General features: G+C 39.6%; 1 protein-coding gene and 2 pseudogenes across 3 annotated transcripts in view; 2 read left to right on the top strand and 1 right to left on the bottom strand.

Annotated features, from left to right (window-relative positions):
• ZSWIM6 (zinc finger SWIM-type containing 6) overlaps positions 1-26,158 on the bottom strand; it is a 223,983-nt gene that overhangs the window by 156,772 nt on the left and 41,053 nt on the right. The window lies entirely within an intron of this gene.
• Positions 5,647-6,849, top strand: LOC112626672 (annotated as a pseudogene).
• On the top strand, positions 10,526-11,054 carry LOC112626673 (annotated as a pseudogene). The gene has a single exon (XR_003119940.1). The product of XR_003119940.1 is annotated as a 60S ribosomal protein L23a pseudogene (transcript).

The raw sequence follows: 26,158 nt of genomic DNA, 5'->3' as shown, positions 1-26,158 counted from the left end.
TCCATCCCCTTCAGAAGTCATTCAGAACAAAAGATTTAAATCAAACTTTAGGTGGAGATAACTTCTATGCTAAAATTTTAGGAGTCATTTAACATTTTCCGTCAGTATGTTTCATTATATTTTTCAATGTGTGTACTACTTTTGGAATTCTTTTAAAGGCTCATGTTTTTAAAACAAAGTAACCTGCCTCTTAAAAAAAAAAGTAGTAGTAGTCACTCAAAACAGCATGGCTGTCACTGATGGGCTGTGCATGCCACAGTCCCTGGAGGACCCCACTGCAGGGCTGATGATTCACAGCACATGCAGACCGACAAAAACAAACTGCCATTTTTCTCCCAAATGAGGATTTATAGTCATGATTGTCACCCTCTGGGGGCACTTCACTGACTCCCTAATATAACACTCAAGGTGAATCTGATTAAAATCAAATTTGTCAGTGGTAAATCCAATGTATTTCAATTTAAGAAAATTCATTTTGATTACATAAAAACATTTTTATAAGATATTTTAGATGTATATACAGTATTACACATAACTGGGATAATGTTTTTGGGGGATAGGAAGGTACAGCCTGAACTAGTTTAATGGTTTTTAGATTGAGTCTAAACCAATGTCCAAAAGTGAAAAACCTGGTTATTTTGTACAACAAACAAATTCTGGCAAATATTGACAATATGGCAACAGAACTGAGTTCTAGTTCCACGTCTTTTCTTTCTGCTGAATATTGAATATTGGGACAATCATGGGTAAGTCATTACCCTCTCTGAGAGGCAGTTCCTATAAATTGATAACAATCATTTTAAACTCTGTAGGGCAAACAAATTTATCGTTATTATGTTTATAATACTCCTAAGAGAATAACTATGTCCACTTCAACAATTTAATAAAGAATATTTGGAAGACATTAGAAAGATAATTTATTTAACTCCCCCTTCTCCCAAAAAAATCTGTGTTTTCTATATATTTTTTATTTAGCAACAGGTAAAAATTTTAACCAAAAACTTAATTTTAAAATGTTTAATTAATTTTTAAGTGTAGATAACCTGCCAACCTTGGTAAACTATTTAAACCAGACCAACATGAATGAAGCTAGAATATAACACTATGCCATTGAAAAAAGAATCTGCCACCAACACTGCCATCTTACTTTGTTCAGAATTTCCAAGTTAAATACAATGTTTTATTCACGTTTGAATGAAAACATTCAATTCTCTTTTTTTTTTTCTCCAGACGGAGTCTCGCTCTGTTGCCAGGCTGGAGTGCAGTGGCATGATCTCGGCTCACTGCAACCTCCACCTCCTGGTTCAAGTAATTCTCCTGCCTCAGCCTCCCGAGTAGCTGGGACGACAGGCGTGCGCCACCACGCCCAGCTAATTTTTGTATTTTTAGAAGAGACGGGGTTTCACTATGTTGGCCAGGATAGTCTCAATCTCTTGACCTTGTGATCCACCCGCCTCAGCCTCCCAAAGTGCTGGGATTACAGGCGTGAGCCACCGCGCCTGGCCAAAAAACATTCAATTCTCAAAATAAATATGCACGGTCAGGAAGGTTACGTGTTGTTGGGATAATTTTACAAATGAGGAAGATGAAGGTGATAAAGATAAGTAATAGATTCAAAGCCCACAGCTAGCAGTGGTGGTGTAAGTAGAAGCCAAACCCAGCCTTCTGGTTCACCCTGCCCAAGATCATGCCTGCCTCCAAACATCAGACTGTACTTTCCAATCTCGGTTTATCTGTAGACTTGTACAGAAGCACAAACTCTCCAGATCTTTTAGTTTCTAAGCAATATACTGATCTAATAAACGATTTAGAATGCCTTAAATCAATACCTCCCATTTTTAAAAAAATGTAGAGCTTAATAAAGTATTCAAAGTCAACGGCCCACTACACCCCAACCCCGACTGAGTAAAGCAATTTTCTTTACTCCATCTGAATAATTTTGTAGGAAAATAAATTCTCTGAGAACACTTTAATATCAGATAACTAATGTAGTTCATGGCCTATTGTGGCTTACTTATAAAACTTTGCTTAAAAGGTCAAGTGAACAGAATGCTTAATTTATAAATTAGAAATTATAAATATTAATCTTTCCTGATATATCAAAAGACATAGAGATTTTTAACCAAGTGTTTTTCAATTTTTGAAATCCATTTTGTTTTAAACTCATGTTTTTAAAAAATCAGTTACTGAGCTATCATCATGTGTGTAGCCCTGTGCTCATTTAATAAATTAAACCATTGATTTTTATCTTAACTCTGATATTGCTTAACTCAGTATTCAAAAATGACACCCTGATAGATCCATATCTGTGTACAGGTATGAATGGGGGAAAAAATCATCAATGCATAGCAAATGGCCTTTTTTTGCACTGCACAAAGACTGCTCTTACTCTTTACATAGCCTGCTGTCTGTCCTGTCTTGGGCTGTCAGGCAAGACTGGGCAAGGACACACCCAGTGCCCCCCACCAACACACCTTTATACCTTCACCTGGTTGGACCACCTAGAGAAGTAATCTTAGCACTGAGAAATTACACAATCTGACTGAAATTGTGCCCCCTTTATTAAAGGATTCTTTCTGCTCACCTTCCAGGCCATGAGAGCACTGAAGGGAAGATGAGTTGCATTATAAATGTACCCTCTCTGGTACTAATGCTTAACACATCCCCTAACTTATAAAAGTGATTTTATAACTCCCCAAAATGAGCACAATGGGCTATCATTTGTTCATCATGACTGTGCCCATAAATCAAAGCACAGAGCTAATTAAAGCCTCATGATGGCAGTCTTCTGTCCCCACAGGATCAAGTTCAACTCCTCACCATGGCACACAAGGTCCACTATGGTCTGACCTGCTTCTACCATCTCCTCGCCTGCACCACCCTCCTCTAACAGTACCCACTGTAGCAGCTGTGCAGAATCTGAATTGGAAAAAGGGGATAACTTTTTCACACTCCTACATTTTTGCACAAGCTTTACTTGCTGCCTAGAATGCCTTTCCATACCCCCTCCTCTGGCCAACCACCTGTAAGCCCTCCTAACAGTATTTGCCTTGTTAATTCCTTTCATTTGCCATTACTGAATCTAAGTGTCCCTTTCTCTTTTGGACAACTTCACAGATCCCCAGGAAGAATTGATAATTTCCCCCTCATATATACCATACACACCATTCAGAGGGTACTTAATATGCTGTCAATCAAGTTACATGCTTTGAAGTCATCTTACTTTCCACCCAGTGAGCCCCAAGAAGATGGGAAAAAGGTCTGAGTCAGCTCTGAATTCCCAGGGCTCACCCAGTGCTGGTATAACTCAAACAGTCAATACTGGAGGAAGAATTAATATTGCTTAGCAGGCCAGATAATTCTTCCCATGCTGGGGGTGCCAGGCTGTAAGCAGTCAGGACTTGGCTGAGTCTTCACTCCCAGCCCTGGAGAAGACACTGCCTGACATCCCAGGGCACACGTCCAGAGATAAGGGCACACTCTCCCAAAAAGGAGCACTCCAAGTGGGATGTGCCACACAAGGAAAGAGTGAGGAGGCAGACACTGCACCAGTACTTCTTGGGAGTACTGGTGCAATCTAAAGGATAGGAATTTTCTTTTAATCATAAGAGCTTGCCTTTTATCTCAATTTATATGACTTTGTCTCCTACATTCATCAGTAAATGGCTGCTCTGTAATAGAAATAATTTAATCCAACAGAGCGTCAATATAAATATTCCCCAAACTAAAATAAAGTCCTTACCTATGCAAAATTCAACCAGCCAACAATGTTCCTATCCCACCCCTACCACTAGCACACTCCACATACTTTGACTCAGGGGTTGCTTGCTTCTACTTTATACATCACATAATAAGGTTGGTTATATAGTTTCCAAGTCTCCTGTAGATTAAAAGCAGCATATTTAGAAGAGAGGTAAAGAAGACAAAAAAAGTTACAAAAAACCAGACCCAAGAACCCTCGGTCGGTCTAGCGATCTGAATATTTCTGCCCTACTGGATGCACAGTACATTACATCTAAAAGTACTTTTTTTTTTTTTTTTTTTTTTTTTTTTGAGATGGAGTTTTGCTCTGTCACCCAGGTTGGAGTGCAATGGCGTGATCTTGGCTCACTGCAACCTCTGCCCCCCCGGTTCAAGTGATTCTCCTGCCTCAGCCTCCTGAGTAGCTGGCATTACAGACATGCGCCACCATGCCTGGCCTAAAAGTAGGTTTTTAAAGGCACAAATTATCAGCTTTCTAGGAGTGCTGACTATAAAAAATTAAACATTTCTCAATATATTCCTATAAAGCATAACTATATGTAAAATAAAATTTTATAAGGAATTCTACTTCTAGAAATTTGCCCTCAGAATGTAAGTGGGCAAGATGAATACACCAATATGTTTAGTGTAGAACCGTTCGTACTAGTGAAAAACTAAATACTAAAGGTATTGAGAAACAGATTTTATATATATATATGAACACAACATGGCCATTTTTAGATCATATTCATTAACATGGGAAAATAGCCAAAGTATTGAGTTAAAAAATAAAGGCTGATGGGCTGGGTGCGATGGCTTGGTGGCTCACACCTGTAATCCCAGCACTCTGGGAGGCCGAGGTGGGCGGATCACCTGAGGCTGGGAGTTTGAAACCAGCTTGACCAACATGGAGAAACCCTGTATCTACTAAAAATACAAAATTAGCTGGGGGTGGTGACGCATGCCTGTAATCCCGGCTACTTGAGAGGCTGAGGCAGGAGAATCACTTGAACCCAGGAGGTAGAGGTTGCGGTGAGCTGGGATCATGCCACTGCACTCCGGCCTGGGCAACAACAGTGAAACTCCATCTCTCTCTATCTCTCTCTCTATATATATATATACACATACACACACACACACACACACACACACACACACACATATATAAATGCTGGTAAACAGAATGTGAAGTTATACAATTTCACTCACATTGTATCATGAGAATGACACGTGTGTATGTTTTGGTATGTGCATGTGGGCGCACATGCATGCATATTATCAAACTGTTAAGAGTGACAACTCCTGTCTCACCAAACTGTTAACCGTGATTTTTGCTCCTTCACAATTTTCTATGTTGCCTGAATTCCCTACAGAAAGACAGACTTTCACATAATCATTTAAAAAAATTGTTTAAAGACATACTCCAGAAAAGGCATATTCATCACGAATGCCACTTTACAGGATAAAAGATATGGAAGAAAAAGGTATATAGATGAATGTCTGTAGCCAGTTTGGATGCAACTACCATGTGTTGCTTTCCATCTTTCTCCAATACTAGAGAAATCAGCAGAAAGCTATAGACTCATCACTGCAAATTCATCAACACTACTAGAAAACACAACATTGAAAGTTAGAGTATCTATACATAAAGATATCTCACATAACACTCCAGTCACCCTATCAATTTCACAGTTTCTTAGTTCTATCTGGAAGAAGTACTTCATCAAATTTTCAATGTCAAAACACGAATGCATGCCAGTCTATGAGGGAAATACAGTCTTGAAGGAAAATATATGCAAAATGAAGGTAGACCTGTAAAAGCCCACTGGATGGCAAAGAGGATTCCTGGCTGAAAAAGTTTTGAAAATACCATTCTTTGCTCTACTGGCGGGATTTGATGGCGTGATGTCTCACTGAAAGTTCTCCGCTCCCAGACATGGGTCCCTCAGCTTCCTGACTCAGAAGCACAGCAGCAAGCATCATGGGAAGGTGAAGAGCTTTCCTAAGGATGACCCTTCCAAGCTGGTGCACCTCACAGCCTTCCTGGGATACAAGGCTGGCATGACCAACATCGTGCAGGAAGTCGTCAGGCCAGGATCCAAGGTGAACAAGAAGGAGGTGGTAGAGGCTGTGACCATTGTGGAGACACCACCCATGGTGGTTATGGGCATTGTGGGCTACGTGCAAACCCCTCCAGGCCTCCAGACCTTCAAGATCGTCTTGGCTGAGCACATCAGTGATGCGTCCAAGAGGCATTTCTATAAAAACTGGCATAAATCTGAGAAGGCCTTTACCAAGTACTGCAATAAATGTCAGGATGAGGATGGCAAGAAGCACCTGGAGAAGGCCTTCGGCAGCATGAAGAAGTACCGCCAAGTCATCCGCGGCATTCCCTACACCCAGATGTGCCTGCTTCCTCTGTGCCAGAAGAAGGCCCACCTGATGGAGATCCAGGTGAAAGGAGGCACCATGGCCAAGAAGCTGGACTGGGCCTGCAAGAGGCTCGAGTAGCAGGTACCTGTGAACCAAGTGTTTGGGCAGGACGAGATGATCGACGTCATCAGGATGACCAAGGGCAAAGGCTACAAAGGGGTCACCAGTCATTGGCACACCAAGAAGCTGCCCCGCAAGACCCACCGAGGCCTGTGCAAGCTGGCCTATATTGGGGCCTGTATCCTGCCCCTGTGGCCTTCCCTGTGGCATGCGTTTGGCAGAAAGGCTACCGTCACTGCACTGAGATCAACAAGATCTGTAAGATCAGCCAGGGATCCTTTATCAAGGACAGCAAACTGATGAAGAACAATGCCTCCACTGACAATGACCTGTCTGACAAGCCACCCTCTGGGTATCTTTGTCCACTATGGTGAAGTGGCCAATGACTTTGTCATGCTGAAAGACTGTGTGGTGGACACCAAGAAGCGAGTGCTCACTCACCCTTCACAAGTCCTTGCAGTGCCGACTGAATGGCGGGCTCTGGAGAAGACTGACCTTAAGTTCATTGACACCACCTCCAAGTTTGGCCATGACTGTTTCCAGACCATGCAGGAGAAGACAGCATTCATGGGACCACTCAAGAAAGACTGAATTGCAAAGGACGAAGGAGCTTAATGCCAGGAACGGTTTTTGCAGTTTGTGGGGTCTTAAACGTTATTTTCCACTAGAAAAAAAAATACCATTTTTGAGATAGCATTCTGACAATGCTCATTCACAAAAGTTTTCTCTTTTGTGGGTTCTCCAGAGCAAGGGGCAAATTCAAGGAGGAGCGGGGAAGAGACAGTGCAAGCAAATAAGAACTTATATTTTCACTTTAAAAATATTTTGGAAAACACCAAAAATATTTCTGCCATAGATTCAAATTTAATATTGGGGGAATAAGGTATCTGAAGGTATCTAATCTTAAAAAATTATGACTTGAGTACAATGCTAGTTACATTATTTCCGAATTCTAGTAATTTTATTCTTTATAAAAGGCACAAGAGTATTAAAAAGTATGAGTTAATTACAGCAACCTTCTTAGTCAAAATAAATAGCACAGAAAAACATGAATTTTTAAAAACAAGTATGGTAGATTACTCTAAAATGTCACAATGTCATTACAGCAGACTAGCTGCTCGTGAATACTTTTGTGAGGGTGGGATGCATACGCAGACAGGCAGACTGGCTGCCAGGCAGATAAGCAGGCAGGCTGACAGAGAAAAGGAAAGGAGATATGGAATGAAGATGAAGAAAGGGACTCTAGAGCAAATGGAAAAAAGAAAGAAAAATTCTATTCTGTCTCATGCTGCAGATACCCTCAGGAAATGTCATTAATGACACGTTCTCATTACAGAAATTCCCCAGATTGGTCAGAGAACCTGCTTTTTTCATTCCCAGATCAAAAACTACATGCGCTCTTTTGTACATCAAGGCTCATGCATATATAGCACGTGGCTAAGAAATTATTCTCTGCCCAGCATGTCCTCATCAAGATACATCTGTGACCTGCTGTAACCTCTACTGACAACACTGACAGTTGCACCGGAAGACCAACACAAAGACAGAGCAAACAGACATTGAACAGATAATAAATCTGTCAAAATTGTATTCTGAGATTCAAGATTTTTTGGTTCACGTGATAATTTCCAAATGCATTTAGACCTTGAATCACTGAAGACTTTCTCGCTTTCCCAGCTTTTCCGTCAAGCTGCAGGATTCTTTTTTTTTTTTGAGACTGAGTCTCACACTGTCGCCTGGGCTGGTGTGCAATGGCGCTATCTCGGCTGGCTGCAACCTCCACCTCCCAGGTTCAAGCAATTCTCCTGCCTCAGCCTCCCAAATAGCCAGGATTACAGGCACCCATCACCATGCCCAGTTAATTTTTTGTATTTTTAATAGAGACAGGGTTTCACTATGTTGGCCAGGCTGGTCTCGAACTCCTGACCTTGTGATCCGCCTGCCTCGGCCTCCCAAAGTGCTGGGATTATAGCTGTGAGCCACCATGCCCAGCCAGGCTACAGGATTCTTAAAGCTTCAAGAAAAGTACAGTATACTTGTACTTCAGGATACAAATGTGGTACCATGAAAACAAGCCTCTGGTGAGGGAGCACCTTCCTAAAAAGATAAGCCCCAACTAGGTGAGAGGAAGCCCCACAGAGTGCCCTCAAAGGTGAAAGAACAAACCAAGATTCCACTGACACGTGGTAACTTTCAGCAGTTTTCATCTCTTCTCTCATTTCTTCTCCCCAAAAGAGTTTGCAAGTATGTGTCCCAGTACACCAAAATGCATTTACAGATCTTTAAGTTACAAAGAATAAAGAAACACTGATCTAGAATATTCGAAAACCACGTTAAAGGCAAAGTCCTTCTGATGACTAATGAACTAAGTTCAAAATTCCACAATTTTATCAAATTGTCCAATTTCATAACTGTTCCTACTTCAAACAATAGATGCAAACAGAATGGATCTCCATTTTAAGGTTTCCTTGCAGCAAAATGCCCAAAGCCACAATTCTGACACAAGAAAACTCAAAGCTCTCAGTCACTACACAGCAAAGTAGTTAAGAGTATAGATATTTTTGAGCCACTGTGTGTGCAAATACTAGCTCTGCCATTTATTACTGTGTGTGACCAAAGCCAAATTACTTAATATCTGTGCCTTAGTTTATCTATCTCACAGGGTTGTTGGAAGTTTTAAATAAATTAATACATGTAAAGCCTTTATAACAGTATGTGGCACTTGATGTAAGTATTTTCAAGGTTTTTAAAGAAATCAAGCAAGGTTTTGAAATGTGAACTGTTCCAACTTCCAAGAGGAAAAGGAGAAAGTAGAGATGGTTTTGTAGGTTTTTTGTTTTGTTTTTCAAAGGATAGCTTTGACAGGCCACTAATTCAAACTAATTTTACATATACTCATAGTGTTTAATGTGTTAAGTGCTTTGCCTTACAGTTCGAGAGTATAGACTATCACAAACACACAATTGATTTAGAAAGCAGCACTTAGCCAGGTGCGCTGGCTTATGTCTGTGATCCCAGCACTCTGGGAGGCTGAGGTGAGTGGATCACATGAGGCCAGGAGTTTGAGGCTAGCCTGGCCAACATGATGAAACCCCATCTTTACTAAAAATACAAAAATTAGCTGGGCATCATGGTGCGTATCTGTAATCCCAGCTACTCAGGAGACTGAGACATGAGAATCACTTGAGCCTGAGAGGCAGAGGTTGCAGTGAGCAGAGTTCATGCCACTTCACTCCAGCCTGGGCAACAGAGCAAGACTCCATCTCAAAAACAAAAAAAGAGGCCGGGCGCGGTGGCTCAAGCCTGTAATCCCAGCACTTTGGGAGGCCGAGACGGGCGGATCACAAGGTCAGGAGATCGAGACCATCCTGGCTAACACGGCGAAACCCCGTCTCTACTAAAAATAGAAAAAATTAGCCAGGCGAGGTGGCGGCGCCTGTGGTCCCAGCTACTCGGGAGGCTGAGGCAGGAGAATAGCGTGAACCCAGGAGGCGGAGCTTGCAGTGAGCTGAGATCTGGCCACTGCACTCCAGCCTGGGCGACAGAGCGAGACTCCGTCTCAAAAAAAAAAAAAAAAAAAGAGAGAGAGAGAGAGAGAGAAAGGGCAAAATAACACTTCTGTAAAACATAGGTAGAAGGAAAGTGTTTTTTTGTTTTTGTTTTCCCAAAGAGGGAGTCTCGCTCTGTCACCCAGGCTGGAGTGCAGCGGCTTGATCTCGGTTCACTGCAACCTCTGCCTCCTGGGTTCAAGCAATTCTCCTGCCTCACCCTCCTGAGTAGCTGGGATTACAGGGAGGCACCACCAGGCCCAGGTTTGTTTTTTCCTTTTTTTTTTTTTTTTTTGTATTTTTAGTAGAGACAGGGTTTCACCATGTTAACCAGGCTGGTCTCAAATTCCTGACCTCAGGTGATCTGCCCGCCTTGGCCTCCTAAGGTGCTGGAATTACAGGCATGAGCCACTGTGCCCAGCCTAATTTTTGTATTTTTAGTAAAGGCGGGGTTTTGCCAAGGTGACGATCCTCCTACCTCAGCCTCCCAAGTAGCTGGGACCACAGGCGCATGCCACCACACCTGGCTAATTTTTTGGTAGAGATGGGGTTTCACCACATTTCCCAGGCTGGTCTCGAACTCGTGGGCTCAAGCAATCCACCCATCTCAGCCACCCACAGTGCTGGGATTAAAGGAATGGGCCACCACGCCTGGCCCTTTTTCTCAATGTCTTACATTTGAAATACCCCATTATTTTATTTAGTGCAGGGGTGATAATTAAAATAATCAGCCTTTTCACAAGATGGCGCCGAAAGCGAAGAAGGAATCTCCTGCCCCTCCTAAAGCCGAAGCCAAAGTGAAGGCTTTAAAGGCCAAGAAGGCAGTGTTGAAAGGTGTCCACAGCCACAAAAAAAAAAAGATCTACACGTCACCCACCTCCCGGCGGCCCAAGACACTGCGACTCCGGAGGCAGCCCAAATATCCTCGGAAGAGCGCCCCCAGGAGAAACAAGCTTGACCACTATGCTATCATCAAGTTTCCGCTGACTACTGAGTCTGCCATGAAGAAGATAGAAGACAACACCACACTTGTGTTCACTGTGGATGTTAAAGCCAACAAGCACCAGATTAAACAGGCTGTGAAGAAGCTCTATGACATTGATGTGGCCAAGGTCAACACCCTGATTCGGCCTGATGGAGAGAAAAAGGCGTATGTTCGACTGGCTCCTGATTACGACACTTTGGATGTTGCCAACAAAATTGGGATCATCTAAACTGAGTCCAGCTGCCTAATTCTAAATATATATATATATATCTTTTCAACATAAAAAATAAACAAATAAATAAATAAAATAATCATAAGTTTCATCAGCATGAGATATGGAAAAGAACATGGAATGGACACAACCCTCGCTTTCAGGTAATTTATGTAAATATGCTGTTTGGTTGGGGCAGCCGATTTACTGTATCTTATTACTGATATTACCCATTTGCTGACTGGGGAAAGTGTAGATTTCTCCCAAAAGCAGATGGCCAATCTAGCACAGAATGCTGTTTTCTGACATAAGCAACTACCAGCAGAGAAGTAAACTCTCAATAATCAGAACAAGTCCCTTTGAACTCTATATAGTGCTCATTCTCAATATCATAAATAATACAACAAAAGGCAAAGGCTCCCTTGAAAAGAGTCTTAACAACTAAAGATAAAGGAACCGGCCCATAAATGAGTGAGTTGGTAGAGGGCATTTGGCAGGAGCACATGGATAAAGAGCCTCAAAAATAAAATGAGAGCTAGTAATGTTCTCTGAGACAGTAAACTGTTCAAAAGTATGAAAAACATCTTTAAAACCCACACAAAGGGATTTTTAAAACAGGAAAATCTATTAACCCACAAGTTGTTGGGTTATTTTTCTTAAGTACACACATGTTTTGGAAACTTCAGAATCTCAAAATATATTCCTGATTAGCAACACTCAAGTTTCCAGCTGCCTTTACATTTGTTCGCTTTGTCAAAGCCCTAATTCTACCAAAGTCCTTTGTCCTACACAAATGCCAGCTCAGCTCACCTTACTAGAAAGGCTCTTCTGGTTTTGTCAGCTGTGCCCATGATAAGCAGCTGGGGAGTATGGAAAAACCATTAACCATTGACGGAAAAAGAGAGTAGCCATGGAGTTTCACCATTTGTTGCAGAAGTGGTTATAAAAAAAATGTAAATCAAAAAATGAAATTAAAAAGACTATTCATTGCTCCACACCTGCTCCAAAAAGCTTTGCAATCACCAATCCATGTAAAATAGCCACAGTTCAATTAAAAGAAGTACTAATCCTTGTTTAAACAGAGAGAGAAAAAAACTAAGAAGGTACAAAGCAAAGGCAAATCACTCAGGGCAAATTACTCAGAAGCAGGAAGAGAAATGTCCATGGATGCACTGGGGATAAACCAAAGGTCTTTCTGAAGTCTGATGTAGTACTCTAAAGGTATGGCATATCCAGGGCAGAGAAACATCAATTTGGAATGTATGCAGGAGAGCTTTTCACAACTTCAAAGCATTGAAATATGTTCCTAATTAGTATGTAACGTATGAAAACCAAACGCAGATTAGGCCTCAAATATTTCTCATCTTTAGCACAGTCCAACTGCTGGGCATCAGTGCCAGTTTCCATTCCCTCCTATGCCCACCTGTGCCCACCACCCCAAGAAGTGTGGCTATCAGGAGGGCTCTCCCCTGAGCCTGTGCAAGAACCCCACTGAAAACCCCACATCCAAAGCTGGCCATGAGTCGAATCCAATCAGGCACCAACAGTCTGGGGTGTTTGCCTCTATTCAAAAGACAAGAGAGCCAATAGCTGCTCCGTAAAACCCAGGAAAGTGGACATCATCACCATAGCTAGCAGGATTATGCACACCCTGGGGCATAGGGGCTAAGGGAAGCCTCCCAAAAGAACTGAATGGATTTTCAATGAAGAAGCCAAGTAAACTACGCTGCCTGGTTATGTTAGACAGTATGTGCTATACAGAGTATGTGCATTCTAGTATGAAACAATGAAAGAGAAAGCATTAACATTGATAGAATGCTAATGCAGGGGCCAAGATACTAGAAACAAATTATCTCAATTAATGCAACTGAGACCCACAGGAGTTAAGTAACTGGCCCCAGGTCACAACAGTAGTAAGGGCTAAAACCAGAATCTAAACTCAGGTCTAACTACAAATTAAGTGTTCTTTCTGTCAAATCGGATGCCTTTCATTATTTTTCTCATTTATCATGCTGCCCTGAAATAGTTAAGCTTCACCTATGGGCATCTGTAGAGGTGATATCAAACTCAAGAGTGAGTGGAGCCTTTCGTGGACAACCCAGGAGTACATGCTGGCTTGGGAGAACTCCGTTAGATTCTAAAGTGTTTCCCTTTTACCACTTTTGATGAAAATCTTTCTCAAAATATTTGTCTTCTTGAAGAGAATATACCAAACACCATTACTCAGTATATGTGTTGCCCATGTCCATGGTGTTCTGCCATTAGAAATGACAGACTGCACTGCACCTTAGAGATGGAAGGGGCTGCACAGACCACTTAGTCAAACCCCAGGACTGCAGGAGTTTCCTCCAAGATTTTTACAAGCTGTCAGAGCAAAAAAAGTGAATATGAAAAGGCGGCCATTTACATGTGGTCCAATAGATCTAAGATTTAAGCAGTTTGGGGGACACAAGTTCCAATATTCCATCAACATTCAAAGTCACTCCACCGGCACCTGAGTTTTATCCAAGCAAACAGAAATAATACTCTCGCTAAAGCCAAATTGGTCGCCTATCCATCTTCACATTTTCTAAACCCTGTAATCTCAGGAATTCAGACTCAACCGTTCATAAGGTTTTATGAGAGTGGTGGCTTGCTTTAGCCTTTGTGAATTTTCTTTCTTCCCTGCCCAGACTCAAAGGGCTATGTATACTTTTCACTACCATGCATGTTCTAAAAACTTTTATTCAGTTCAGAATTCTTACCAGCAAAGATCAAAGATGCTCTGTTTTAGCAAAGAAAGCAACATTTTATCTGGCAGAATTCTTAGGTGTCAGGAAAGTAGTAGTTTTTCTCAGTAGAAATATTACTGATGTTAGCATAGGTTTTTTGTTTTAAAAAATAAGATGTCCTATTACTTAAATCAATCCCAAAAGGTATTAGCATATATAAGAAAAAGTTCTGGCCAGGTGTGATGGCTCATCCCTGTAATCCCAGCACTTTGGGAGGCCTAGGTGGGTGGATCACCTGAGGTCAGGAGCTCGAGACCAGCCAGACCAATATGGTAAAACCCCATCTCTACTAAAAATACAAAAATTAGCTGGGCATGGTGGCATGTGCCTGTAGTCCCAGCTACTCAGGAAACTGAGACAGGAGAATTGCTTGAGCCGGGGAGGCGGAGGTTGCAATGACTTGAGATTGCACAACTGCACTCCAGCCTGGGTGACAGAGCGAGACTCCGTCTCCAAAAAAAAAAAAAAAAAAGTATTAACAGAATATTGTTATTTAGCAACCTTTCCAGGTCTTCTTTCACTCAAAATAAGATCAAGATTTCAATTATGACTACCGCCAGCTGCTGGAGGTAAAGAGAAAGCCAGCCCCACTCCCATCACCGGCCTTTCATTATCCTCCCACCTCCAGGCTGCCTAGATCTTTAACCCAATGGGGTGGAGGCTGCTCGTCAGCTGCCTAGTCTCTTTGTTGACTGTACCTAGTTATTTTAGCACTATGCATGAAACTTAAAAAGAAAGGAAATCCTAAATAAAAGCAAAATACAGGGTGTCTGAAAATTCAATAAACATACAATAAACTTATTTTTTAAAGTATGCAGGTTACATTTTTAAGTAAGATAATCACTGAATAACACACAATTTTAGCTGTGTGTCCAGACTTTTTGGACACTGTATTTATTGTACCACTTTCAGGTTGAGAACGAGATTCACTGATTTGAAATTAAAGGAACTTCACCTGGAAGGATGTTTGGAAGTTAAAGAAAATAACACTGAGCATGTTATTTAAAAGCATCCTGTTCTCTGACTTTGTGGACACCCTGTATCTTAATCTACTATAAATTAACTCCCTAATTTTCTACCTACTTCCCTATGCACCCTAAACACCAAATTTTTTCTTTTTTATTTATTTATTTTTTAGACAGAATCTTGCTCTGTTAACCAAGCTGGAGTGCAGTGGCACGATCTCAGTTCACTGTCACCTCCACTTCCCAGGTTCAAGTGATCCTCCTGCCTCAGCCTTCCAAGTAACTGGGACTACAGGAGTACACCACCACATCCAGCTAATTTTTTTGTATTTTTAGTAGAGGGGGGTTTCGCCATGTTGGCCAGGTCGGTCTCAAACTCCTGACCTGAGGTGGTCCACCTGCCTCAGCCTCCCAAAGTGCTGGGATTATGGGCATGAGCCACTGCGCCCAGCCCAAACTTTTTCTTTCTACACATAAGGCATCACGACTTTACTGCTGTATTTTGGAAAACTGAAGAAAGTATTAAAGAATTGTTGGCATCATTAGAATCTAGTCAATTTTATTACTAATTGCTACGTAACTCTAGGTGAGTCCCTGATCATAAATAAAAATGTATCTTAAGATTACAAATGTTGATGGGAGTGCCACGCCAAGGAATAGCAGACTACTCACTTAATTCCTTTGAAAAAATATCAGAGAAAAACTGAGGTAGAAAGGATTGCCTCTTTCTAATCCAAAATATTAAAGATGCATTTTCCAGCTATGTTGTCACCAAATGACTGACAGCTATGTGTGGAGAGAATCGGCATCAGCATGCATGAGATAGCATGCAGGACCAGCCATCACCAGCCACACTTGTCTATGAACATGATGCTAGTCTTGGTTGCATTCATCTGGAAAGGACCAGCTTTTCGCCTGCATTCCAGTTCTCATTTTCCTCATGTATTGGTATCACTCTACTGTCTATAGCTCAACCCAAAAGAAAAAGTTTAGCAGGTGGACCTTTACTAGTATAACACATGTTAGCTACAACTAAATTCATTTGTTATATCAAGAAAGAGATCTGCATTCTACTTCCACATGAAAAGCCCTAGTAAATTTTACATTTGTTTTGAACGGATTGTATTACATGTATCCACACAAAAAACTACTATATAATGCACTGTGATGGAGGGATCTATTCACTCCACACTGCATGAATACCTCAATTACTAAAGGGAAAAAGAGCCCTTCTTGTGGCATTCAAAAGGGTGACTATATGGAGTTACAGCTGAAGAACAGGGAAAAATATATCACTCTGATGATCAAAGACGTAATATACTATATGTTAGTTTTCCACAGACAAGTGGCCACATGTCACAGAATAGAACAAAATAAAACTACAGACAACTGCTCACCACTGAGGCAAGCATGTACTTTTATTCATCCTTTAATATGAAGCCATGACACGTAAAATGTCACTTTGAGCTTTGTGTAGGTTAGATGTACCTTGCCTTATTTAAATTCAATAGAGTCGTAAGGGAAAAAAAATGTGGAAGATAATTTTCACTTTAAAAAAGAATTTGGAAAATATTCTTTAAAAAGTAAGTCCCAGAATGACTCATTCTACAAATATATTACATACTACAAGGAACAATAAGTGTTTATGAATACATGTAGCAGGGACTACAGGCACTCACCACCACATCTGGCTAATTTTCTTTGGTTTTTGTTTTGTTTGAGACAGAGGCTGGCTCTGTTGCCCAGGCTGGAGTGAAGTGGCAGGATCTAGGCTCACTACAGCCTCGCCTCCCGGATTCAAGTGATTCTCCTGCCTCAGCCTCCGGAGTAGCAGGGATTACAGGTGCACGCCACCACGCCCAGCTAATTTTTTTTAAATTTTTAGTGGAGACAGGGTTTCACCATGTTGGCCAGGCTGGTCTCGAACTCCTGGTCTCAGGTGATCCACCCACCTCAGCCTCCCAAAGTGCTGGGATTACAGGTGTGAGCCACCACACCTGGCCTATATTTTTTAAAGTAGAGACTCGGTATTGCCATGTTGCCCAGGCTGGTCTTAAACTCCTGAGTTCAAGCAATCCACTTGCCTCAGCCTCCCAAAGTCCTAGGACTATAGGTGTGAGCCACCTCACCCAGCCCATGAATGATTTTATGCTTGTAGTAACAATTCTAAACCAGGGGTTAGCAATCTCTGGCATAAAAACCAAAGAGTGCAAAAGTCAACAGTGAAGACTTAATGCCCAGTGCATAACAGTATAATCTCCCGTGATTCAAGCTAACAGTTTCCCATAAACATTTCTTAAGTACCTGCTAGGTGCCAAACAATCCTATCTGGATCAGCATTTCCTACACCTACACCTCCTGACTTGACACACAGAAAGGACTCTGAGGCTGCATATGAATGCTGACGCTGATACCATATACCCAATATACTCAGATTTTGTCCTAAAAACTATGAGTGGATACTACATATTAGTACTTGCAAAAATTAGATTTAAGTCTATCAAGAAAACCAATGTACACAGATGCTAATTGTTAGGAAAATTTTCTGGGGCTCTACTACTACAAGAGACTACTTACTAATGACTGTCTGTGGGCTGGGCACAGTGGCTCATGCCTGTAATGCCAGCACTTTGGGAGGCCAAGCCAGGTGGATCACCTGAGGTCAGGAGTTCGAGACCAGCCTGACCAACATGGCAAAACCCCGTCTCTACTAAAAATACAAAAATTAGCCGGGCATGGTGGCGGGAGCCTGTAATCCCAGCTACTCAGGATGCTGAGGCAAGAGAATCACTTGACCTTGGGAGGCGGAGGTTATAGTAAGCAGTGATCATGCCACTGCACTCCAGCCTGGGTGACAGGAGCGAAACTCCATGTCAAAAAAAAAAAAAGAAATCTAATATGAAGACAGAGTAATAAACAGAACGGAATAGTCCTAAGGCTATTCAAAGTCATAAAGAATAGGCAAAACTATTTTCTCACCTTAAATATCACACAAGCAGGCTTAACAGTTTGCCTGTCTATCAGATGTAACTTGGCATTTGCATTGCTAATAGTCCTTTTTCAAAGAGTGCTCACACTTTCAGTTCCTTTTGAATGATAATAACTGAATCTCCTACCTACCCTAGGACTCAGACATACTAATAACGTCAAGCTGCAGATAAGCACTTTCATGTTCAGAGTAGAAATTTTTTGAGGGAGGTGTTTGTTTTTGTGGGAAGGCATTGTATAGGAAGGTTCATTCTGCTCTGTTGTAGTTGTTACTTGATACTCCATAAACAGCGAATGCAAATATAATTTATCCCTCATGAAAAGACATATATAAGACAAAAACCAATGGAAATGAAAAATTCCTAAAAGAGCTGTTTTCAATATGCACTAGAAAAAAGGATCCTCACTTCTTTGTGGTATTAAATTCTTTGTCTTCATACAGTTTTCAACTCAAAACTAGTCGTCCAAAGACCCTTTGGAAAAATGAAACTGCAAAAGGCAATGGATTACTCAACCACAAGTAAATCCCTACAATTTTAAGATGACAGGCTACTTCAGTGCAATCGTTTAGACAATAAAGATTTAAAGGAAAAGAGAGGCAATAAAACACTTCACGAATCCAAAAAATTGCTTCCAGGATACAAAAAGGTTTCCCTACACAAGGTCTAGCCTTGAAACTGCAGTAAGAAAAACATTTCTGAAGTAATAAACTGAAGATACAGACTTAATGTTAACTTCCCAACTGTTCTTTATTTATCTTTTTAATTTCTTTTTTTTTTTTTTTTTTTCAGAGACAGGATCTTGCCCTGTTGCCCAGGCTGGAGAAGAGAGGCATGATCACAGTAGCTCACTGCAGCCTTGACTCCTGGGTTCAGGCAATCCTCCCACCTCCACCACCTGAGTAGCTAGGATTACAGGCACCCACCACCACACCCAGCTAAATTTTTTATCTTTCCGTAGAGACGGGCTCTTGCTACATTACCCAGGCTGGTCTGGAACTCCCGGCATCAAGTGATCCTCCTGCCTCAGCCTCCTAAAGCACTGGGATAATAGGAGAGAGCCATTGTGCCCAGCCCAATTTCATGTAATTTTTATTATGGCTTAAAACTGAAAAGGTAGCCGGGTGTGGTGGCTCACGCCTGTAATCCCAGCACCTTGGGAGGCCGAGGTGGGCAGATCACCTGAGGTCGGGAGTTCGAGACCAGCCTGACCAACACGGAGAAACCCCGTCTCTACTAAAAAAATACAAAATTAGCTGGGCTTGGTGGTGCATGCCTGTAATCCTACCTACTTGGAAGGCTGAGGCAGGAAAATTGCTTGAACCTGGGAGGTGGAGGTTGCAGTGAGCTGACATCAAGCTATTGCACTCCAGCCTGGGCAACAAGAGCGAAACCCTGTCTCAAAAAAAAAAAAAAAAAAAAAAAAAAATCTGAAAAGGTATTAAAGGGTATGCTTGTCCCTCAGTTTGTCTCAAGGTAAATTAAGGTTATCATTTTCTTGAGAATCCATCCACAAATGTTGTATGCATATATAAGCAACATATAAATATTTCTGTATTTTCTCCTTTCTACTCAAATGGCAGCAAAACACACATACTGTTCTACACCTTGTGGAGTTTTTTTTCCCTCCATTTAATATCTACATCATCCTCTATCAGTCTTTTCCTTATTCCTTTTTAATAACTGCATGCTACCCCATCTTGGATGGACAAATTTTTATTTAACCAGCCTTCTATAATGAACATTTAACTTGTTTCCAGTGTTTTGCTACTATAAACAAAGCTTCAATAAAACTTGGCCATTCTTCATTTCAGTTTTGCATAAGATAAAAATCTGGATGTTAAATTGTTGAGTCAAATAGTTCTGTGCATTTATAAATCTGATGAATTCTATAAAATTATCCTCCATAAAGACTGTCCTAATTTACATTCCCATCCAAAATCTGAGTACCTATCTCCCCATTCAGGCTAACAACTTGCTAAATTTTTATTTTTATCAATGTGATAGGTTTTTTAAAAAATGGCATCTGGTGTAGTGTTTTCATTTCTCTTATAAATCAAGTGAGTACCTCACCTTCTCATCATGTACATTTATCTCTCATTTCTGTGAAATCTCCATATTTGTCCTTTGTCCATTTTTCTACTGAATTAAGTCTTTTTATTGGTTTGTTGACATTTTTCATACATTAAGGAAATTTGCCTATCTTTGTGGAGCTGTAAACATTTTTCAAACTTGTCTTTTGACTTTGCTTGTGGGTTTGTTTTTGTTTTTGTTTTGTTTCTTTTGACGAAGTCTCACTCTTTCGCCAGGCTGGAGTGCAGTGGCGTGATCTTGGCTCACTGGTTCAAGCGATTCTCCTGCCTCAGTCTCCTGAGTAGCTGGGATTACAGGTGTGTGCCACCACGCCCGGCTAATTTTTGTACTTTTAGTAGACACGGGGTTTCACCATGTTGGCTAGGCTGGTCTCCGATCTCCTGACCTCATGATCTGCCAGCCTCAGCCTCCCAAAGTGGTTTGTGGTAGTTTTAAATATGCAAAATATTTTATTTTTTTATACAGTCTAACTTATGAATCTTGTTTTTTTCATTGCTTCAGTGTTTTATGTCAAGAAAAAAAAAAAACCCTTCATTCTAAACTATAAAAGTTTTCTCCTCTGCTTAGTTCTATTTCTTTTGTGACTCTGCCTTTTAAATTTAAAGCTTGATCCATTTAAATTTCATTCTGGTGGAGGTATAAATTATAGATCCAACTTTATTTTTCTCCAGATGGCTACCCAGTTATCCCAACACCCTTTGAATCAATTCCCTCACTGATTTAAAATGCCACCTTTATCATGTCCTGTGTGTTCTGAGGTCTCAAATTTCCTGTCTTCATATTTTATTTCACTGATCTAGATCTATACATGTGCCTTCACACAGTTTTAATTATTGTAACTTACTATCCTTTAATCTCTTATAGACTTGATCCCACCTCTCATTAGTCTTCTTTTTCATAGTGTTCCTATTATTGTATGCTCATTTCTATATTAATTTTAGCCTTAATTTGTCAAGCCAAAAAAAAAAATTCCTGTGGGCATTTTCACTGGAGTTACTTCCAATTTACAGATAAATTGAGGGAGCTTATTTACCTTTAAGAAACAGCCCTAATATTATAGCTGGCAATTTTGTTCCACCAAATACAAATGATGTGATTCATGGCTCAACTAAAGCATTCATATTTCATATTAGTATGGGTCCAATCACAAGATGATGGTCTTCCTCATAGGTAATAATGGTGTTTGGCACTAACCTCCCTCCTACAGACAGAAGAGCTATATGAAAAACGTATGAATGTCAAAAGTACTGTTAAAATAGCAGATTCCCTGAGTTTACCCATAAATTAAATATAAATAAGGAACAATTCTATGGTCACCATATGTTTTCTTAAAATGGAAGCTAAAGACACAGGCATAAAGAATTTAAAAAGACCTCTACAGAAGATCCAGAAAGGTTCTAAGCAATCTTTTCTTCTGAACATATCACCCCTAACATAATGGTTTATTTTATGGACTGTTTTCTAATTTTCCATTCAAAGGACATTCGAAATTAGAAAATCATGTCCATTCTACTCCAACATTCCTACAGAATTATTACCACATGTATAGTATATTTTATCATCAAGTAGATGAAAGCAAAAGGCAAGATAGGAACAAAAAGAGAAAATATTTTACATTAATATTTTACAGTTTGTAAACACTAACAAAAACTATCTCATTTGACACATATGCATAGTGAACTAATTATGAATAAATACATTAAAATGAAGAATAATTTTATAAGCAATATTTTTAAACTTTCATTTCTACCACACCCTATAATTTTAATGCTAAAAATCTTAGATACCAAAACAAAAATCCCTGTTGAAGGGTGAGGGGAGTAAGATATGATATTAAAGAAGTAGGTGGGGCCAGATGATGAAGGGTCTTGTAGGCAACAGTAAGAATTTTAGACTTTGGCCATAAGAATAGTGAAAAATCCATAAGATTTTAAGCAAGAAAAGATTGTGACCATTAGCTGATTTTTAAAGATCATTTGGTAACAATGTAGAAGATGGGTTATTTGCACGGTGACAAGGGTAGAAATAGAGAAAATAAGTTACTGCAATGAACCAGACATGATTATTAGACTTAGGGTAGGATTAGTAGCAGCAGTATGATGAAGAAAGGATTCATTTAAGAAATACTGAGTAGAAGAAATTTTAGTAGTCAAAATGTTCTAATATTCCCCCTCCAAAAAAAAGTCCCAGTGGTTACTGACACATTCTACCAAAGCTTCAATAAATCAGTACTTAAATGTAAATAGAGCCGGGTGCAGTGGCTCATGCCTGTAATCCCAAGCACTTCAGAAGACCAAGGTGGGAGGATTGCTTGGGCCCAGGAGTTCAAGACCAGTTTGGGCAACATACTAAGACCCCGTCTCTATAAGATTTTTTTTTATTTTTTTAATGTAAATGAATAAAAAGAGTTCTGGAAGTATGCAACCAAACTGAGAATAGTGGTTAGTTCTGGAGAAAGGAGGTGAAAATTATAGGTAACAAAGAGATACTATTTTTATAAGAATACATTCATGTATGACTTGTATACTTTATAATTTTCTAAGAAATTTTCCTACAAATTAAACACAAAAAGCCTTAATTCATATCTAAATTAAATAACTAACTGAAAAAAGAAATATTTAAAGAGGTAAAAATGATAAGACACTACTAATTTTTTGACTTGAACAACTCAGAAATGATATAAATGATGGTGTCATTTATAGAACTAGGAAACTAAGAGAGAAAGGCAGGTTTGAAAGGAAAATAATTAAGCCCGAGGCACAAGTGTAACAAATAAATGAAGATGTCCTATGACTAGGTGGACTACAGGAGTCTGGAGCTCAGGGTAAGTGAACACTCGAACCTGGTACATAGTAGTTTGAGAGTAGATGAGAGTAGGAAAAGGGCCCAGGAAAGCGGGAAGAAGGTGGCTTAACTAAGACTGGAATTACCAAAGAGGTAAGAGAAAAACCAACAGATCTTGATTTATCAAAGTCCAGTAAAGACTGTTATGAGAAACAGTGATCAGCTGTGTTCAGTGCTACTGAGTTGTCAAATAAGATGAAGAATGAAGAGCCCACTGAATTTAGCAACACTGGCATCTTTAGCAGGTTCAGTGGAGTGATGGGGCAGAGATCAAAGTTGAAAGAATGAAGTACAAGGTGAAGAAATAAAGCAAATGTGATCACTCTTTGAAGAAATTTGGATATGAAAAAAAAAAATCAGGCAGAGGGTAAGAATGGGGTAGAAAGGTTCAGTATCAAAGGAGGGCTTTTTTATTTTTAAGGTGGAAGATATTTCTCCATGTTTAAATGGCATTTATGCGCAATGGTAGAAAGGGAAAGAATGATTATTTTTTAATAATGCCCCAAAATTAATATAGGAAACAAACTGGAATGCTGCTCATTTCTGTAGTATGACAGTGAGACATCTCAGCCATCAGTAAATGGAATTTATTCACTCCGAAAGATAATAAATCAACCAAACAAAAAGCCTCTTCTGTAGACATGAAAGGAGATCTGCTTACATTTAAATCATAAGGGAACTTTTAGAACATTCACATCAAAATGGAAAATGGAACTTAAAGTTCATGTGCTTAATGTCCAATCTGTAAATTCTAAAATATACTTTATCAAAATATTCAGGTGAGGGAGTACAATAATATAATAGGTCAACTTTCGCTGATTCTTCCACAGATTAAAGGTTTTACAGATGCCTTGAAAGGAAACTGATGAGTACATGAATAGCTTAGTTATTTACACCCCTTGAGGCACATACACAGCACACCTAATGGTTCTGCCCTGAGGCAGAAGACTTACAGATTGCCCTCCTAATTGCTCCCTGGACACTCAGTACACAAAGCCACGTGATCCGGAGGTACAGATTCCTATATAAAACTCACCTTTAGGAAAAAAATCAAAAGATAAATATCTTGCCAACTACTTCTAAACAAATACAACTCTTTTATAATACCCAAAACCTAACAAATCACCATGCCACGCACTAGCTAATATACCTAACAAAATTCTGACCTTCTTATCTTTAAAATAAAAGCAATTTAGGTAGACATTAACCAATTATTTAAACAACATCATTACTCAATAAACTTCTGAACATCTAGTTTTACTATAAATGCAGTGCCAATTTTATAATTTCAAAGTGAGAAATTTCATTTCTAAGGAATGCCTGTTATATCTTCATAATAAGCATAGATAGTTGATAAAGTCATCAATTTTAAGAGTTTAAAATATAAAATAAAATCTAGGTGAAGGAGGTAAAAGAACTTTCTAAACTTGAAGAAATTCAGAACTGGCGACTAAACATCTGAAAAGGCAAGGAATTTTTCTAAGTTCAGGGGAAAAAATAATAGAAACTGAATTCCTAAAAATAAAAAATCTTCCACTCCTCTGTCCCCAGGACATATTCCCCACCCTGGGGCAGAGCCCAGATGCAGACCTGAAAGTGTCCCCAGAGCCCGTGCTGTCCACCACTATGGCCCCCACAACCTTTATCAACTGATGAAAAAGAGGATAGGAGTAAAGTTCACAAAATAGGAGATGCAATGAATAAGCAAACATATGGGAAAATACGTAACTTTGTGAGTAACTTTAAATTTTCACATTAAAACAACAGGTAACTTGTAGGGGTTCTTTTGTTTTTTTATTTTGCTGTTAATTGGCAAAAATGTAAAACTATGCTAATATCCAGTGCTGGCAATTGGTATGTGAAACTGGTAGGCAATTTGGTAATACATATAAAATGCCATAAAAACATCCAACAAGCCCTTTCGCCCACTATTTCCTCTTCTGGAAGTCTGTATTAAGGGCGAAAGAAAATATGGGCAGAGTGAAGGGCAGTGCTTTCTCCACATGCACAAAGACATTCATCTGAGCCTCATGCATAAAATGAAAACTTGGAAACAAATTTAAATGCCCAAAATAAGACAACGGTCAAATAAAATATAAATCCACTGAATTATTTATGTTTACACATAACATGTATATAACAGAAAAATGCTTCTCATACAATGTCAAACCAAAAAGAGCTAGATATAAAAATGTGCAAACAATGAAAACCTGCATTTAATGCACAGAAAATACAAGGAGGAAAAACACTAAAATAGTGACTATGGTTGGTTAACACAACGGTATAGAATGACTTTTCCCATTTCCCAGTATCTTGCACATGTTTCAAAATGTGATTTCATTGCTTCTACTATTTTTATACAGTTTTAAAAAATGGGAGGGGAGGATTTCATAAGGTATTTGCAAATTTAAAATAGAAGAATACAAATCTGAGTGTTCTTTGAAACTTGTTTAAAAATCAAAAATAACAGTGCAATAAGGATGATTCATAATTTGTTTGATGCAGTTCAAGTTCTTTTGTACAGAGGATGCAAAAAAAATGGTTATGATCTCACTTGGGGTCTTAGAAGTTATCTCAGAAATTATTTAATTCTAAATAAAACTGGAAAGCCATTTGAGTTTTAAGTTGGAATGTTCCATAATCTGATTTACGCTATAGCCTCTGTTTTCTAGTTTGTTTTTTGGTAAAATCTGACATCTTACATGTCCAGTGAATTATCTGTGGGAAGAGAAAGAATCCTTTACACCACCTAACTCTTAAAAAACTAACATCATTAGGTAAAAAATCATTTTTAGTAATATTGCAAATCTTAACATCTCCCCTACTACACTGACAGTTTCTGAGGTATGGCAGGGATGCATCTTATTTTCACGTGGTGGGTGGTTCTCACATAAGTATACAGAGTTGTGCTTGAGGAGGTATACAAGGGGAAAAACTAATGCCCCATCAGTCAAGATCATCACAAACCACCACTCAAGTAAGCAGACATAAATAGGGCTGTCCACATTCAAATAAATCTTTCTTAGATAGTAAAATATTTCTGAGAGAAGAGGTGAGTACCCAAAGCACCAAACCAAAACAGTTCAGGCAAGCCCCCAGGTCATCTAAGCCTGAGCCCTGGAATACTCAATTGTAGCCAACCATAAAGTATACATTATACAATGGATTCTGAGAATTTGGCCTTTTGGTTAGTGGTGATTAACACAGAATGGTCTTTCACTAGGACATGTCAAAAGAATGTATCTGAGTTTGATCCAATGACCAAATTACATAGATAATTCTGTAATATAGTAACTTGGCTTTCATTGACCTCTGCTGAAAGATCATTTTGATTGAAATAAATGTTATATAAGATAAATTCTCCAGTAGGGACTGAGGCATTTTAGTTAACCAAGGCTGCTACATTTGCTATTAAAGCCACTGGGTCTTCAGGTCTTAGAAAAATATAGTAGGAAGAAGTTTATAATCTATATCCAGTACCCAATGAAGTGATGTACAACATACTAAAAGCACCAATGA

Source organism: Theropithecus gelada, chromosome 6 (assembly GCF_003255815.1).
Source record: "Theropithecus gelada isolate Dixy chromosome 6, Tgel_1.0, whole genome shotgun sequence".
NCBI lineage: Eukaryota > Metazoa > Chordata > Mammalia > Primates > Cercopithecidae > Theropithecus > Theropithecus gelada.
The sequence above is the reverse complement of the archived record's forward strand: the minus strand, read 5'-3'. Positions and strand labels throughout refer to the sequence as shown.